Below are 19,956 nucleotides of genomic sequence, written 5' to 3' on the forward strand. Positions count from 1 at the left end.
TTTGCCCATGCTTTATTTTTCTTCTTTTTTTCCCTTCTTAGTAATTTCGTTCTCCTGATGAGGAGGGACCTTTAGCTGCCCACGAAATCGATTGAGTGTTTTAGTATACTTATGCTAAGTAGAAGGTTGTTATTGCGATTTTGATTGTCACATTGGCGTGTTTCTTTTTTATTCATATCTGAATAATTTAAATAAGAAAAACTTTCTAGAGATAATTTTAAATTTGAGTCTCCCTACCGTCTGATGGGGAAATTAAACAATATCTTTCAATATTCTCGCAATGAATTATTAGATAGCTACCCCTGACAGGTTCCGCATAACTAGCAAATTAAAAACCAAACGTTGTGCATGAAAATGCGAACGACATTTTAAGAAGACTAATAAATTGCAGCAAAGAAAATGTATCTTAATTAAGAAGAGTATTTATAGGTATGAAAGGAAATTAGTTTCTAATTTGATAGTTCCTTAAAACAATTTTACCGTAAGCAACCTTATGCAATCACTCATCATCTTCTTTCTAATAATTTTCGTACTATTTTTTTACGAAAAACGACTAATACGTTTTTAAAGAAAGATTAATTAAACAGTGACATAAATTTTGTAGCAATTCGTATACATAGGCTTAATTTCCAGATTTTGAATGTAGGTGTCCTTCTTGCTGTTCTGTTAAACTGTTTTTATTGAGCTCACCAGTCATTGAGTTTCATTCATTCAAAGCATTTTTACTGATAAAATACTTAAATACGATGTTATCAGCATGCAATAATTGTAATTCCTTGATTTTTTACTGCGATATTTTGTGAGACGAAGTTTCAAAACGACGCCGTATTTAGTACAGATTTATTTTCTACCAGTGTTTCAAAATTGCGATATTACAATGACGTCTAACCCTTGAGTTTTTTCTTTGCGAAGATGTACGCGGACATAAAGCAAATTGTAACAGTGATCATAACGTAATGTAGCTAACTGAAACTGAGACACGAATCAGGTAACCATAAAGCAATAAGTTTAAGCAAGATACATTGTAACTACAGCCCCATAGTGATCCGACATTTTGCTTAATATTAGTAGTTTAATTTAAATTGAATTTTCCTTTCCTCAATTCAATTTCCTCATAAATTCTGAGACATTTTTCTTTTAAGACAATTACTCAAAGAAAATTATCAATAATAAAGAATCGGCATCAACGAAGTTTTCTTAAGTATTCGGGTATGATTACTTAAGTACTCGAAATTTAAGATACTTTATCATTATTAAGTATTACGTTTGGTTGTCTCCTGTTAGGCTGCACCACCTAGACTAAGAAGCATTGTTTTTGTATGTCTTTCTTAAGTTTAAATCTTAAAGCATTGTTTTTGTATGTCTTTCTTAATAAACTTAAGAATCTGATTCTTAAGTTTAATAATAAACTTAAGAATCCGATTCTTAAATTTATTAAGACATTTTAATCACTCTGTATGTAGAGTGAGTCAAAAAAGGGCTGGATACAGTTCTACATTTCCATTCCCAGTAGACTGAAATTTTTCCCTTTTCATAACATGAAACTCAAGTTTATTTCACATAAAATTCAAACTTTTATTTATTTTAATAATTTTTATAAATTTTTCCAAAAATATCTTGCGTTGTAGTCTGTAAAATTTGCACACAATCTTAAAGTAAGTGTTTTTTATGTAAATATCTAAAAACGAAGAATTTAATATTAAAAATACGGAGCTATATTTACATATCGGAGCTATATTTATCATAGGTTTACATATTATAAATATTTAGATAGATATATTAGATAGGTTCAAGTTTAGAGTCTTTTATCAGAAATAGATTTTAAAAAAAATCCTTTACCATCTTAATATTTAAAATGTTTTAACTTAAAAAATGTCAAAATAAAAGACTTTACAAAATTTCAATTGACTCTTTTTTTAATATTATTTAAGGAAATAAGATGATTGATTAAATTCAGAAACAGAACTTTTGCCTACATTCTTAAAATATCATTTGCTATTTACTTAAAGAAAATTTAAAAGCTCTGTGCTCGAGCTTTTTATGTTACAATGTTTTCATCTAAATTAAAAAAAAAGAATATTACGTGCTCAGAGAATAAAAGTAGATTAAATAAACAAAAATTAGCTGATAAATTTCTATAAAATGTATTATGATTTGCAACATGAAAGAATATTCTTCACAAAACTGCATGGTTTATTAATCCCTCTTATTACATATGTAAACATTAGGCAAATACTTTATTTATTTCACTTCTGGTTTTAATTTTCTCAAATTCTTAGTTGCTATTTCTCTTTGGATGTCAAAGGAAATCTCAGATGTCAAATGAAAAGTGTTTAATATTTTACTGAAAAATTGACCTCTTACTACTTTGTTGAAACTTCTTGTATAGATGACAATAATCTATATATAGAAAATCAATGTATAGATGAGTCCTATGGACTCTTAAAAAAAATCAAAATTTTTAGCACAGCTTTAAAATAGGCAATCATTGATGCGCAGAAAGCATTAACAGCTTTATATTTGACAAACATGTGTTTAATAGATAAACTGAAAGCGATGAAGACAGAAAGGAACACAGGATATATCTTTCGATGTATATAAAAATGTCATTATGTAAAATGATATGCTCATGAGTTCCTCGGACACTTACCTCACCAATTAAGCACTAAATATTCATTAATGTTTCACCACATATAGACGAATTATGACAAGAAATTATACCTGAACTGTACCTATACTGAACCTGAAAGCTGAAAATTAAAACTTGCTAGAAGGACTCTTTTAGTTTGATTTTATAGAGCAATTTCTCCCTTCATTTAAAGAACAACACTCTTAAGTTTTAGACGATTGCGATCTTGCGAAAAGTTGTCACAGAACATGATTAGCAAAAATATTCAGTATTATTATTCTTTCCATTTAATAATAAAATCCTATTCGTTATAAGTAAAAGCCAGAAATACCACAGCTCAATGCAAGCGACGCTATGAAGCGTAAGACCTTTTATCTTCGACGAAGCCGAGAGAAACAGACCTGTGAACCTTGCACTGCAGGTAGGTGGCATTCACGTTGGGCGAACTTAAATGGAAAACGGTTCTACTATTCACTGATAACAACCTATCATATCAAATTATGAATGTGTAAAAAAATAATCTGGAAAGAAACTGGAAATGGTGTAATTATACAAAGCATATTTAACATAAATCAAAACTGTTTTCATAAAGAGAAAATTAAACTTTATTGCATATCAACTGTGATTGAGACTCAAAGTCAAAAACTAAAAAAATATATCTAACTATAAAAATAGTTAGATTAAAATTACTAACATTTTAGAAGTTTGTTTTGAAAAGTAACGGCATGCCTCACTGCCGGTCTTAAATGTGAACTGTCAAGCACCGCTGCAGAAGTCAACAGAGAATGCCTCAGTGATCATTCTTGTAATTTTAGAAATTTACATTATTTTTAGTGTTATATACTCTTTTCCATTTAATATTCATCTATAAAATTAAGCACAATAAATACACTAAATTAATGAAATTCATTTACAAATAACATACACCACGGAGCTGTTTTCGAAATTTGTAAGTAACAGTTTATCACAATAAAGTTACTAAAACATATTTTTCTGCTTAACATAAGAACCTACAGCTATTCGATGGATTAGAGTAAATATAGTTTCGCAGATTTAAAAACATATTTTTTAACTCTGGAAGTTTTCTTTGAGCAAACACCATTTGTGAAAATGTAATTTATATTGCAACTCCTATCGAATACCAGAAGCTAAGTCAATAGAGGCTATACAGGTCTTACGCTGTAAAGTGTAAATCTTCAGAATCCATTTAGTGATCATGAGGACAAACAACGTGTTTACTTCCGCTTGCATCAGAAAAAAAATCCATTACTTTCGGATATAAAAATAGTAAAAAAAATAAAGTGCAGAGGGATATATATCTGCTTACCACTGGCAGCCACCAGGTATCCCCGCCTTCCATCACCTACCTACCTGCCTAATGTTTGCTGAACGATATCTCAACTGTGGATGTCAGCAAAGGCGAATTCCCTCATCGCAAAGTTAACTAATCATTAGTTTTGGAATGCTATTACTAAAACATATTTTATATTTAAAAGCTACTGAAAATATACATTTTTTTGAGTGATTAATGATGAATACATTTAATGCTAAAAATTTAAGACAAAAATTCTTTACCATCCCTCAAAAACGTTTAAAACTTCATATTGCACTGAATGTTATCTTGAAAACAAAACATTATTTCTGCATTGAATGGTTACCAACTTATTAGTTATTAGTTCTAAGTTAAATGCGAGTGAAATTACGTACCTTAGGGGGGGGGTTCCAATCGCCAAATCCTGGTGATGACGAATTATTGTCCGCCATTTTTTATTTCGGATACCACTGTTGAGTCATAAGGATTTTTGATGCAGGAAACATGAAAAATGTGCAGTGTCCGCACTGGGATTCGAATCTGGATCTCTCGAATATAAGGCGAGTGTGCTACTGCTACACCACGAACGCGTATTGGAAGGACGGAGAAAGTACATTGTACCAATAAGTGCAGCCCGCTGGTAAGCAAATTCGCAGGACGGCTGCCGGAGCAGCTTAAAAAATAAAACTTTCCGCACAGTCTAAGCTTATTTTAATTTAAGTGGTTGAGGCTAAAGTAGCAAAAATGGCACTGTTTATAAGTCTGGAGCATAGATGTCAAGCCTTACAGTCAAAAAGACATTTCGCTCTCAGCTGAACCGCTCCTTGTTTGTATATTTAGCTTCCTCAGAAAAAGCAGCAGGATGATTATATCTATATCTATATCTATATCTATATATATATATATATGGAGCTTTGATTATCAAAGATGGAACAAACAAATATATATGAAATAGTATCCTATCCAACAGTTTCAGAATGATTTTACGCGATTCAATCCTATTGCCTTCTTCAGTTACAATTAAATAGAAGATAAGTATCATAGAGAATAAGAAATACTGGCAAATTTTGAAAAACGCCAAATAATTGATCTCAACGTCCTCTTTAGTGGTGAAATCAAAAGTAATGGAAAGAGGAGAAGAAACTACTATCATCTAGAGAAGCGGTTCTCAATCTTTTGACTAACGTGTGCCATCTAAACAAAAATTGAAAACCTTTAGTACCACCACGACAAAGTACCCTCACTCTTGAACCCTCACTCTTGAACAAAGTTTTCAGATCGCATTTAGGAGTGTAAGAGAAGAAACTCAGTCGGGATGTTGGGGTTTTAATTTTTAAATCTAATAGTTAAAAAAAAAATTGCTTCTTTGCGTACCACCTATTTTTCTCCTGCGTACCACCGGTTGATAAAATCTGATCTAGAGATCGAAAACTAAATTACAAGTGATTTATTTGCACATAGGTGGGAAATCTTAATTAGATTCTATGCTATTAATTTAGGCAGATTTTTAGAACAATTTAGGCAGAATGTTATGCATATAAAAGGCCTTAAGAAAATCTAACTCTCCAACGGATGAAATTTTGGGTTGATTTTAGTAGAAACAGACATTCATGCTGTTATTTCTAGCTAAGTCAATGATTGAAACTGTAAACTATTTTTCCTAATTATCTATAAATAGTAGTCTTTTTATTTACAACTTTCTTAGATGATGTCGCCTGCTTCTTTTTCCCGATTACGTTTCTCTTTTCCTACATTATATACAGCATTGTAACTCGCAAAATCTGCAAACTTATAATATGTTCGTGATAATTATCTTTCATTTACTTCTAGCTCGAGAAAGCTATATTATTGAATACTTGAAAGCAGTTCTGCTGAAACAGAAATCCACGTCAGTCGGTCAGTGTTATTTTTCTTACACTCAGTTTTACTTGATGTGTCCAGCTCTTTTCAAACATCGTTATTTGTTGCTGTTGTTATTGATATTATTAATATTATTATTTTAAAAGGAAACACATTTTAGATATTAAAACATTAAAGAAATATTTAATAATTCAATTCCATTAACTTTCATGATTTAGGATGCATGTTTATATTCCCATCTGACGGAAGTGCATTAAATTCGATTTCTTTAGTGATTCCTTTTTGCAACATCTTTTTTTCCTTTAGTGCGTAAAGGGTTATTATTTAGAATATCAGTTATATGTATATATATATATATATATATATATATATTTAGAGTAATAATTTAAGAATGCGACCGCAAAGACAAAAATAATTGTAATCGTAGCCGATGGTTATAAATAGCGCTGTAGAACTTTTCTACTACGCTGTATAGCGTAGTAGAAAAAAAAAAAAAAACTTTCAGACGTTGAATACTTTGTAGATAACAAGACTTTTCGAAATATTTGTTTTAATACAAAAAATATAAATTTTGTCCTAAACATTTTACATCGTAATATCGTTGAGAAACTCAAGTTTACTTCCTGTTACTTAGACATAATAGCCTTATTTGCAAATAACTGTTCCAATTAACATCTCTAAAAACTGAATTTTTCGTTTTTTTTCAATTGTATTTAATTGTTAGTGCATATACACGATCTCGATTGACAGCTATAGACCATTATACAAAGATTCAGCTTCAGAAATACCCCAGCTTTAGATGGTCTGAAGAAGACTCTGTCCAGCAATTGCTACTTTAATAAGTAATTGTTACTTTCATATAAGTAATTCCTTGTGGATCACCTAAAGTGGGCTGAAAAAATCTTCATTAACGAACAAAAAAATACCAGGTGCTCAAAAACACACAGGCTGACTGCCGTACCTCCATCGAATAATGGATGACTTTTCGAACATTGGCTAGCTTTCATGAGGGGTTATAACGATAGAATATTCATATTTCAGGTAGTCGGTACAGAAGTAACAAGTGATCGTACACGATAGCAGTTGGGAGACAAAACTGTCTTCTGGTAAATGGGGGAAGCTTCAAGTGCAATGCTCGAAAGGCTTCATCAGCGTAGTAATAAAAGTTAGTCTTAGAAGTAATGCTTACTGTAAAACCTTATAAATCATAAAAAAGAAGAATGCAGCCAAATAGCTAAGTCTGCTCCCAAGTCCAGGTTTGTAAAGTGTAGTCTACTTTTGTAACTGTTCTACTTGGTTTCAAATAACAGAAAAGGTAAAATAATGCATTTGTTGTAATTATTAGAAAAGCAATGGCAAGAAAATGGCTTCAGTCACATCTTAAGATATACATAAAATAAATATAGTATTCAAGGTAAAATTTAAATAAATATCCAGCAGAATATAAAGAAAGCATTTAGTTAGGGGAGAAAACACAGATATCTAATATGTAACTTCTGATTTCAACAGCATGTATGCAACTCACATAGCAAAAGAGGTTGTAAGGATCTTAAGTTTTACTAACGTTTATTTTATTTTAAATCTTTACTATCACTTCTTATTTTCTACTTCCGGCCAGAATTAAAAGCGTTAACGTATTTATGCAAAGTTTGTCTGGTGAGCGCCAAGTGGTGGCTTTTTGCCAAGCGAGAGAGAGGAAGCAGTTAGTCGAAGCAGGCCGTTTACCTTAGAAGTTTTACTCAGTTGCTGGTTGCCTTCCAGGCCAGAGGTTTAATCCTCTTGATAATTTTTAAACGTATTGTAGTGTTCACAGTTCTCTGTACTACATACGGCTTCCTGTTAATATAAGGCCAATCTTCCACGTTTATTATTTTAAAGTTAAATTGGAGTTTAGTTTTATTTTTTATATTTTTACGTTTAGACCACAAGTAGTGGGTCTTTGTATTCCGAAGTACGGAAATTATTGTAAATAGAGAAAAATGAAGGGTTATGTATACCCTTCTTGTGTATCCTGTCTACTTCCCACAGTTATTGAACATAGCTTTAGTAAGCTCTCTGTTCCGAGTCAGGTCCTTGCATGTTCCCGAAGAAAGTAAGACGGAACATTGAACCTGATAAGGTTATTGTTATACAACCTGTTGATTCAAAATTTTCTGTATAATTTATATATATATGTTGTTATGTTCATATAAGCCTTTGCCTGCAATTTATTTTCCCAATCATTGGTTGTAGACCTGTGCTTCCAATTTAAAATATTTCAAATGATGCAAATATTTATGTTTTGGCAGTTTTAGATTTAAAGAACTCAGCTTCGTAAGAAGTACGAATTATAACATTTGTATGTTCTTCTGGTCCCTGTACTTATACACGGAAGTTATCCTATTTGCCCTTGAAAATCATAGATACACCTTAATTTCACTAAATGCAAAATTATATTTTATAGTAAAAGCACAGTGTATTTACACCGACGCCGCAAAGTTCTCTTAATGCTGCCATTTATCAAATAAATCAGAGAGATATTCAAAGTTAAAAAAAAGATTTCCAAGATATTGACGTACTTATTTTCCACCTAAAGCTACTGTAACACTAACATACATACTCATTAAGAACTCAGAAAGTTTTACCATGTTCTTTCCCAGTGTCGCCTCATGCTCACATGATGGCCATGATCAAATTTTAGAGAGCCAAAATCACACTTCTAATACATTATATTCATTCACGATTTAACTTGTGTTCTTTTTTAAAAAAATATTTCTTCAATTTATATACCCGGGATAATTTCAGAATTTTTTTCGCATTAGTTGATCTGCTTTATCAAGATGACAACAGAACACTGAGTTTTTAAACTATATAGAACAGAATAAGGAAGATTTAATTTAAATGCATTATGCTAATGAAATTTTTCATAAATTAGCCTAATGTGAACTAGCCATCTATAATTTAGCACCCTGTTGATTTCTATTTATCTGACGGGTTTCAGTTGTTTTTTCCAATTTGCGAGCTTAGTCAGCTGGTGGTAAAAATCATTTCGAAGTATAAACGATTATAAGTAACATTCTAAATACAAATGAACTAGAATAAACATAATTATTCAGACCATACAAGGAACACTTCCGGTTCAAGAAGATACAAAAATTAATGAAGCTAACATTACCCGTAGTACTTCTATTAAATACCTTGGTGTTATTTTAAATCAAAAATTCAAATTTAAAGATCACATGAACTATGCCATTAACAGAACTAATGAGCACTAGCGGCAGTTTGCCCAGTAATTGGCTGAAAGTCAAAAGTTCAGTCACAGAGATAAAGGGAAAATTGTATCTAACTCTTATAAGATCCACATTTATGTACAGAAGTGTCCGGCATGGGCCACAATTTATAGTACCAGGAGGAAAAACACTGATGTTTTTCAAAACAAGACGTTACGTGTTCTTTTGAAAGCCCCGTGGTATCTACGTAACAACCAAATACACAAAAAACTTAAAACAGTGACTACAGATAACAGCGTACTCAATAACAACCATAAGTTTTTTGAGAAAATGAGAGACTCAGACTTTCAGTACCTTTCAAGAATTCACCAGTCATTTATTGTATTGCCTAGGATCTGTGCCTTGACAGTATCGGGACCGGCACCAGGGGGATAAAAATTAAGAACTTGGTTGTTTACAAGGGCCTCTGATGGAAGGGGCATTATCCCAACTCTTCACGGATTTGATGCATAAAACTTTAAACTGTCGATTCCAGTACCTTTGTAATGGTCTAGATGTACCTAGATCCGTATTTCGGAATAAATTCAAAGTAGCGAGTAGGCCACGTAGTGCAGACTGATAGCAATATACGATCAGCTAAATCTTCAGACGATTATCCTCTCTCTTTTTGGTCTCTGTCCCCGGTCATTTAGGCGTTGAGGGGGATTCTTTGCTGCTTGACAGACCTACCTTTTGCTTGACATAAGGAGGTAAGAGTAAATTCTACCCCTATGGCTTGATAAGGAGGTTATAACCTGGGGACAGGCTGCGTTTTATCCTAAGTTATGCGACAGTAACGTCCAAAAACAATTAATCGCATGAAAAGAGGAGAATCTTCTTAATGTGACTCACCTTTAATGTTAAGACTCGACTATGGAGTTAACGTCTAGAAGTTGGATTAGTGAGAAGACTCTCTTCTACCCCCCAAATTCCGTTTGGACTGTTTATTTTTAATTTGAATATTGCATTTGCATATACCTTGTCATCAAGAGTGCTTTGCACACTTGTATATAGCCTTATCTTACTTTCAAGAGTGTTTTTGCACTGGCAACTAAATGTATCTAAAAGGGAATTTTACAACTGGCACTCCGTGAAATTATCTTTTTACGTATCTAATTGCTTTTCAAGAACTTGTGCCTCACATGTTGCAGGCGCTCCGTAGAGGCATCACATGCTTCACAGGTCAGGTAGGGAGCTTTTACTTCTCGTGTTATTGGCAGGGAAATTCTCAGGAGCTTTCCTTTCCGAAATATTGGCGACACTTTCAATTGGAGATGTTACTGCTTTTTTATTGTTATTCAACTGCGAAAGTTAGCGGAATCGGGAATTTACTCAGTAAGTGATTTTTGCAAATGGCAAGATTTCTTGCGTCAATAGAAGAAATATTTTACATCTGTGTTTTCCTTAAGCTGTTTGAATTGCTGTTCGTAATTGATTTTAAAATAAATGTTAATTTCTTTTTGTTATTAAGTGGCCATTCAGAGAGATATAAATGAACCAATATCCAGAAGCGTTATATTCAAGGAAGCTCTGTTGTTAAAGAATTTACTTGCTAACTATTGCATTTCAACCTGCTAACGATAATAATAAGATGAATTACGCGTTCTGTTTTCCCATTTGTTTATGAATGATAGAATGATGAAGTAAATACTTAACATTAAGTCCGTATCACACAAGAACAGTTATTTAGGTACATTTTTTGCTTTGTCAAGTGATAAAAAACCACCAATCACTACACCTCCCTTTGGGATTAACATGTAAAGGAAAAACTGATTCCCATTGCGAACATAAAGACTACCAAAACTGGCTATTTTCAGAGTAGTTGGAGACATGTTTAGAGAAAAGAAGGAGAAGGAAATTTAGCAATCAGGTAACAATCCTCGGAACGAGGTAAACACGGCATCGAACGCGATATCGAAATCGAAAGAACATTTCATTTTAGCAGCGTTTATTTTTGCAGCTGCTTTCTTCATCAAGAAGAAACGAAAGAAAAAGGTGGGCCAAATATTAGCTGTTATGAAACTTTAATGCATAGTGGCGTTAGAAGAAAATTTAAGTTTAAATTTATACATACGTATATTCATTCTGTACGTTCATAATGCTTTTACAAATAAAATATAGATACTTCATAATCCATGAAACGTGCTTAATATTTTTTACAATTTTAGAAGGTTCTAAGGTATTTTTCCCACCTTCCTAGCGTGCCTTCGTGGTGTAGTAGTTCTGCACGCTGGGCCGGTATTCCAGAGGTCTGCGTTTCGATTCCCGGCGAAGGCGTTGTTAATTTTTCATCTTTACAGCTTCAAAAAAAAAAAAAAAAAAAAAAAAAAAGCCTGATGTCTCTACAGTAGCGCCCGAACTAAAATGGGTGTTGGATGATGATTCTTCTCACCCAGGATTTGGCGATTGGGTCCACTAAACACTCCAGTCGCCTTTTAAAAGGGGGAGTATATAAGGTATTTTTCCCGCCGTCCTAGCATGCCTTCGTGGTGTAGTGGTTCTGCACGCTGGGCCGGTATTCCAGAGGTCCGCGGTTCGATTCCCGGCGAAGGCATTGTTAAATTTTTATCTTTACAACTTCCAAAAAAACCTGATGTCTCTACAAGGTAACTAATTATTATATGAGTACAGCTTCGTAATGGATTGAATACACATAGAACAGACGATAGGTTAATGAAATTTATTTCTCCAAAAAGAATAAAAACACTTTATAATTCTGGAACTTTTCTCGCTAAACTACTCGTACAGCTCTTCTTAGTATGGCAAAACACAATCAATAGTTACCACTCATACTACTAAGAACGTTTAATACAACGTAATGCAAAGAGCATCTGAAAGTGAAGCTAGCACGGAGATTTCTCAACACTCTTAACTCAATTTCATATACTCTGAACTCAGCTCTAAACTAAATTGACTATCCGATGTTATAAAATTTTCCCTCCAGCAAAAAAATTTCCTTCGATTCCTCGAAATTTCTGGAAGAAACACACAAGTACAGTTACATGCAGCCAAATACAGTTATAGTTACACATGTGTCAGACTAAAATGCCGTCAAACTTAAAGACTTTTGGCGATTTCTTATCACATTTTCTGAAAAAAATCAGTCTCGGAAAGATGGTTTAAATGGCCATTTACCTCAGTGTTAATACCACTTTACCCATATTTTTGCGGCGATGCTGCGCATTCTGACGCTTTTCATACTACTTATACAAGAGGTACTACAATTTACATATAATTCTCCTAAAATTGCTTATTACTGCAAAACATTCGTAACAATATGTATATTCATTCTGTACGCTGGTGTATTTACAAATAGAATATAGATACTTGATAATCCATTAAATAATTTTTTTAACATTGATTAACAGAGAGTTAACTATTATGGCAGGAATTCATTACAAATCACTGCAGATAGCTAGATATTTCAAGATTTTTTTAAGGATGTAATTTTTAATATTTTGATAGTTCATTCATTTTACTTTATTATGCAATTTTATTCGCATATGTATGCATGTATGCATATAACTACACAGCAAAATATATAATACTTATATGCGTGTATTAAAAGGAAAAAATTAGGGAATGTTTTGCTTGTAACACAGAATTTTTACTGTTGAAAAAGCTATTTCAGTTGTTAGGTTTTCTTTTCTTTTACTTTTTTCTTTTTTTTCATTATCGCAAATACATATAATTAATGCTATGTTAATAAAAGCTTTCTATATAGGGAACATTTTATAATATCTAGTGTTAAAAATAAAATGATCACGTGATCAGACGACGCAATTTGCTGTCGCCTGAATTTTTTCCCGGCAGGCCTTGCGGTAAATTTTTACGTAAACAAATCTTTAGATTTCTATGTTACGGACATTTTTTATTACTAGGCTAGCTTATTCTTTCTTTTTCTCGAATTAATTACGCATGGATATTTTCAGTATAATATGTTCTTGTATGTGATGTGAATAAAAATAAGAAAAAAAAAAACTGGACAATATATCTTCATTCAGGAATATCGTTTAAGTTTCTAGTGATATTATTATTTTTTCATGGTGCCAGAAAACCGCGACAACTATTTAGATTATTTCTTTCGGATTGCACTAGGCTAATTTTTGAACACTTGGATTGCAGGTACTGTAACTTTGTAATTTAATAGTTTATTTATCACTTGAATTGTTATCAATTTCAATTTTATTTCGTGTATAAAATAGCAACTCTTGACAAGTTGAAATCCAACTGGAAAGCCGCTAGAAGTGCTTTCACGAAATTAATTAATTAATAGGATTGTCTCTTATTTTGATAGTCTGCATATCAGGAGAATTTTTTGGGGAGAATTTGTCAGAAATTTTGTTAAGTTCAGAAGAAAAACAGAATGAACTTTTAAATTTAAACTTGAAAATCGAAGACCCAATTCATGATGATACAATGTTCGAAGCGGAAATTGAAAGTTCACTCGAGTATAATGAATCTATAAGTAGTGTTAAATACAAAATCAAAACAAACTTAAAAAGATATGAAACTGGACATTTTAAATCTTCTCAAAATGTTAATGTTTGTAATTCGAATATTCGCAATACATCATCTTCTATCAATTTGTCAAAATTACGCATTCCCACTTTTAATGGCGATTCTAGTTTATTTCAAGAGTTCTTTAAATGATTCTCAAGTTTCTGAGTCGTTAAGTAATGTTGACAAGTTCATATATCTAAAATTTTTTCTTCTGGTGATGCTTGCAAAATTGTTTCGGGATTCGCGCTTACAGAAGAAAATATAAATCCTGTTTGAATTTGTTAAAGGAGCGATACAGTAAAAAAGAACACTTGATTAGTTGTTTCATGAATAAACTGTTAGAAATTGAACTAGTTAAGTTTTCTTCAAATTTCCTCGCACTTAGTAAATTGTATGAAGCAAATGAAATTAATATAAGAAATTTAAATTTTACGGGAGTTGCATCCGGAAATTAACGCTCATCTGCTAATACCAATTTCATTAAAACAATTACCTCAGGAGTTAGTAATAGAATTTTATCGCAAGAAAGATCCTAAATCAGGTGATGAATTTTATTGAAATTGAAATTGAATGCAGGGAAGCTGCAAGAACTTTACAGCTTTAAATATTATTAAAATTTTGTAATTTAAAATAAATAATTTAATGAGATGAAGATTAAGGTATTTGTGAATGGCAATGGTTGAAACCAGGTTCAAGTGCTACGTGCGACTCTCGTAAGAAGAATGTAATTTATTTTTAAATGTTAGAATTCTTTTTTCTTCTTGTTTTGTATGTCGCCATTTTGAGTGCTAAATAAAGTTTTTTCTGCGGTCCATCACTGGAGTTGCTTCATATTGCCAAAGAAGTATCACAAACTGTTTCTGGGCTTTTTTTAAAGACACGGGAACCTTTAAAGGGAAAGGATGCCTTTCAACCTCAGGCTAGATTTAAAATTAATATTCCAACATCACCTGCATTAAATACGGTAGTGAAGACGTGCAACTTTTGTCATTCTAATTCTCATTCTGAAGGAACCCGTTTATGCCCAGTGGTTAAAATATGAGACGCTTGGAAATTAACTATGTAGAAAATCTTGTATTGCATATATCCTTTAACCACAGAAATTTTTCATACCCCTAAGGGTAGTTCTTACTGTTAGCAAAAGATGGAACCACTAGATGGACATTAAAATTATTTTAGAACGAATTATTTTTATAGGAAAAATTTCAGCATCGGCACATCATAGGTAGCCACAGGAAGTACGTATTTTTTGCAAACTTCTTATTCGTAAAACTAAAAAAATTAAAAATGATTCGCTTTAAATAGATCTTTGATGATTTGCTTAAATAGATGATTTGCCTAAAAAGACTTCTGCAAAGCTATTTTGCAAAAGTAATAATATCATTTTTGTCTAATTACGATTAATCTTCGGCGTCCTGTTTATGGGACACTGGGCACTTGTGAGTGCATTTAGCCTAAACGATTTTACTGTCTTATAATAACCTAAAAGCATTTTTATTCGAAATATGCATGTTTTATGCAGTAATACTTCAAACCTACTAATACTGTATACAAAATATTACTATTTCTGTATACAAAATATTTAAATTCTACAGTATTTGCTAAAATATATTTGTGTGTACAGAAAATATATTAGTAAAATTGTCGAAAAATCAATTTTTAATTTTTTCTTGAAATGTATTTTTTTTTTCAGATTATGCATATTAATGAAAAGAAAATATAAATTTATTTTATTTTGTGTATACAAAAAAATCTGTTTGTTTTTACTGGAAATTTTCGATCAATTATTTCAAATACTTAATCTTAAATGAAGCAAATATCCATTTACAATATCAAGAGAAAATTACTTTACTTCTATAAAGCTCGTTGAGGAGTTGTCAGATTCTGGATTTGCGGTTGTAAGTACAGAAACAGAGAAAACAGGATTGGGAACAGTCCGGTTGGAATTGTTAAAAATATGAGGAAAAAAAAAAAAAAAGAAAAAAGAAAGTGGTGCTATCGATTACAGGAAAGACATGTCATCTTGTGTAATAATTGTATGTTGGAGAGACAGCAGTATTGTTGCAACAGTTTCAAACTGTATTGGAGTACATCCATTAAGTTCAGCCAAACGCTGGTTGGCTTCTGAGAAACAGAAGATTGCAGTGCCTCAGCCTCATGTAATTATGACATACCTCAAGTTTATGGGAGGTACCATCAAATGAATGATAATATTTCAAATTATCGCATTGGATTCTGTGGAATGAAGTGGTGATTTCTTCTTGCCATATTTTTATTGATGTTTTTAATACGATGTTTTTAATACGATATCGCATTGGATTCTGTGGAATGAAGTGGTGATTTCTTCTTGCCATATTTTTATTGATGTTTTTAATACGATGTTTGCCATGTTTAATACTACGATTTTAATTGATGTTATAGTTTCAAATAGAGGTGTATTCAATTCAAAACGCATGACCTTCTCCATCGCATGTTTTTTAAGAAGAAGACACAATGGATCAACTAGAATTTCACAACAGCATTTCACAAATCTATCTCAAACGATTTGGAGTGATTACCAAACCTAGAAGAACAATCACTTCAGCAAAAATGAGTAAACATGTGATCAATGAAATTTGATTTGACCAAATTGCCCACATAATAGTTGTAAGTAGAACACAACTGTGACATACTCAGTGTCCAGGTAAGACCACAAAAATATATGAAAAATATAACGTTGGACTGCATGATAAATTCTTTCAACAATTTTAATGAAAAATAATTGTTTTTAATTTATTGTTTTTACATTTCCATTGTTTACAATATGTAAAATGATAAAATATTCTTACAATTACCATCGCTTTGAATAATTTAATCGATTTTTTCATATTAACCATTACAAATTATTGATGATTTTCAACACGGAAAGTTTCAAATACGAGTATAGGTGTATTTTGCTTACACTTGTGCCCAGTGTCCCATAAACAGGACAATCATTTACTCAGCAAATATGGCAATCGTGATCAATTTAACGCCTAAAGTGTATTTATACCTTTCATATTAAGCGATACAAGTTCATTAATAACGAATAAAAGTGCTGAAAAAAACTTCGGCATAAACGGGTTAAAGTGTAAAACATTCACAAATGAAAAGTGATAAAAACTAAAAAAAAAGGGACGTTGACGTATAGATGCTTTGTTAACAAACATTTAATTTCGCAATGTAAAGTAAGAATAGAACCTTGTGAAATTTGTCAGAGTTTACAGCGTAATTCATTATTCTACCCCACAACAAAGAATAAAAATACATCGGAAATTAAACCGTCATAAAAGTCGAATTTATTCAAAGTTCTGATAAACAAGCTGTGATGTCTTCTATATTTAAGTCAGAACACTATGTACAAAATTACACTACTTTACTTCCGACTGCTTGCGTACAAGTGAAAAATAATTCAAAACGGTTAAGTGCATTGATGTTATTTGATTCGGACTCGCAGAAATCATTTATTCAAAAACATTTAGTAAGGGCTTTAACTGTGCAACCCTTGAAGAAAGAAAAGCTTAATTTATACTTGCTTAACAAGTAACCCTTATGAGAGGGATTTTGAAGTCGTTAATATTATTCTTACAAGCAAACATCCTCTTTATTCTAGCATAAATATTCAAGCTTTAGTAACTGATGAAATCAGCGGAGTTTATATATTTTCGAATATCAAACCTGAATTATTAAAAGATTTAATTCCACACTGCTAGGAAATTTCTGAAGCATTAGATAACAGACCAGTCCAGGTACGCTTAGGCGCCAATTTTATGTATTCGACTCAAATCGGGGAAGTTCAAAAAATAAATAAAAACTTATATATTCAAAAGACACTATTATCACGGGGCAGATTCCAGAAAATCGTCTGAATAATTTTACTTCCTGTTTGAAGATTGCATGTACTTCGGTAGAAAATGATTTGAAATGTTTGTGGACTTCTGAATCTTATTTTCTTCAGTATGGAAAAGAGAAAATCTCGAATAATATAACAGAATTTGAAAGGCAGTTACGGTTTATAAATGGAAGGTAATAGTCACTATTTTTATGGAAGTCCGAGGCTTTACGAGAAAATACACTCACTTCCAAAAGTTAAGCACGGAGAGGAAAATGCTAATTTCCGGAAGCCAATCAGAATTGAAGAGGATGAAATTCGCTGCAAAGGTAGATGGAAGTAGGCAAATATGTTAGGTAACAGACAATCGCGCTTTCATGTCAAGAAATATGCAAAAACGGCAGTCTTATAAGAAGCCATCTGTATGAAAAGTTGATTGTAAGTGCTGATAAAAGGTGTTTAAAACTTTCGTACAATTTGTTTTCAAGACATACGTGTTTCTATGACTTTCAGAAGACGAATGGAAGATTCTGAGCGCTGGCGTGCTGTGGGGCGCATTGAAGCAAGACAGTCGATCACAGATGTTGCTCTTTTCTTCGGCGTTCATCATTTTATAATTTCACGTTTATGGAAACAATTCCAAACCACACAGACAGTTGTCCGAAGGCCCGTAGTCGGTTACAACCCCCAAGGGTTACAACCTCCGCGGAAGATCGATATATTGCTATTGTAGCCAAGCGCAAAATCGCAGAGCGACCTCTACACGTGTGACATCTAAAGTTACATCTAAAGCGTGTGACATCTAAAGCGTCCATTTGTAAGGCCATATCTGCAGCTACTGTACCCCGAAGATTACATATGAGTGGACTGTACACCAGGGTATCTCGAGTTTGTGTTCTTCTATCCGTCCAATCAAGAGGGGCACGATTACAGTGATGCCGGGAACATGTCAATTGGAATGTGTCTGACTGGGGCAATGTCATGTTTACTGATGAGTCAAGATTTGCTCTGGAGCCAGATGACAAGCGTATAAGGATATGGCGTGAACAACGAACATGCAATCAGTCCGAAAACATCACGCATTCCGAGGCGGAAGCATTATGGTGTGGGCAGGGATTTCATTAGGATACCGCACTGACCTGCACATCTTTAAACGGGGCTCCTTTCACGGCTGTCCGGTATCGAGATGAAGTCCTAGAGCCCATTGTGAGATTGTACGCTGCAGCAGTTGGTCCTACTTTTGTTTTAATGGAAGATAACGCACGTCCCCTTAGATCTGACATCGTCGATGACTACCTGGAGAGTGAAGGGATTGCGCGTATAGCGTGGCCAGCATATTCGCCTGACCTTAATCCCATTGAAAATCTTTGGGATGCTCTCGGCCGTGCTGTATCTTCACGTTGCCACCTCCAGCCACTTTTGTTGAGCTGGAAACTGCTCTACAAGAAGAATGGCGATTGCTTAATTCTGCGGTGTTGACCACCTAATTGAAAGCATGGTCACAAGGTTAAACTTTGTATATAGATGAGGGGGATCGCATACCCTATTAATGTCCTTTTTTTCATTTTATGCTGTTTACTTTCACTTTATACATAATTCTGTTTAAGTCTCCAGTATGTTCTTATCTGATAACTTACAAAAATTTAATATTTTTTTTCATTTCTGTATATAATTATTGATTTTGTTTTATGCATAAATATATATGCTATTTTCCTGCCGTAGTTTGAGTCAATCAAAGCAGTATTTGTTGATTTTTTTGCATTTTACATCTTCGTGCTTACCTTCTAGAAGTGATTGCATGTCTAATAATTTAGAAATCGTGATAAAAATTTGCTGCATTAGAAAAGAAGTTTAAGGGTGATGAGTTATTATTTGAGAGATATAATTCAGTTATGAAGGAACAACTAGATGACGGGATTATTGAAATGTGCAATTATAGTTATTTCACTGGATATGCAATGCCTCATACAGAAGTTTTCAGGGAAGATTCTTCCAGTACTAAAACTAGCGTAGTTTAAGATGCCAGTAGTAAACAAGGAAGTTGTTGTAGTCTTAATGAATGTCTCCTTCCCGAAAAGAATTTTAATGCTAATCTTTTAGACATTATTTTGAAATTTAGAGAATTGTGTCTTTAGTATTATTCTAACAAAATATATTATATATGTTGCAGATATTGCATATTGGAGATATTGCATGGGCATTTCTTCACATTCAAGTCGCGAGAGATGACCTAAATTATTTATGTTTCCTGTATTATAAAAATCTGGGACAAAACCCAACCCATAATCATGTATCATTTTAATAGACATTGATTTGGCGTCACTTATTTTCCTTACATTTTGGCTACAACAATTGAAACTCATATTAATGCTTACAAGAATATACAACCTCTCGCATATGAAATGTTGAATAGTTCTATTTATGTGGATGGTCTTTTTCATGGAAGTTCCACTGTTTAGGAAGCTTATGAGTTATCTTGTGAGACTGTTTTGATTTTAAAGGACGCAAACATGAATATGAAAAAATTTGATACTAACTCTAAAGAGCTGAAAGA

General features: G+C 32.6%; 1 long non-coding RNA gene across 5 annotated transcripts in view; it reads left to right on the top strand.

The window, feature by feature from the left end:
- The window catches only part of LOC118197765 (uncharacterized), a 75,703-nt gene that overhangs the window by 52,123 nt on the left and 3,624 nt on the right, over window positions 1–19,956 (top strand). Inside the window, exon 1 of one of the 5 annotated variants that reach the window (XR_015043505.1) lies at window positions 12,909–13,174. The exons of 3 other annotated variants lie outside the window; for them this stretch is intronic. This is a non-coding gene — a long non-coding RNA (uncharacterized LOC118197765). Of the gene's footprint in view, window positions 1–12,908; window positions 13,175–14,370; window positions 14,791–19,956 lie in introns of those variants that run through there. One more of the 5 variants, XR_015043510.1, reaches the window with a different exon arrangement.

This window comes from Stegodyphus dumicola, chromosome 10, assembly GCF_044657685.1.
Source record: "Stegodyphus dumicola isolate Sdum_Otavi_A_Nest chromosome 10, ASM4465768v1".
NCBI classification, from domain to species: domain Eukaryota; kingdom Metazoa; phylum Arthropoda; class Arachnida; order Araneae; family Eresidae; genus Stegodyphus; species Stegodyphus dumicola.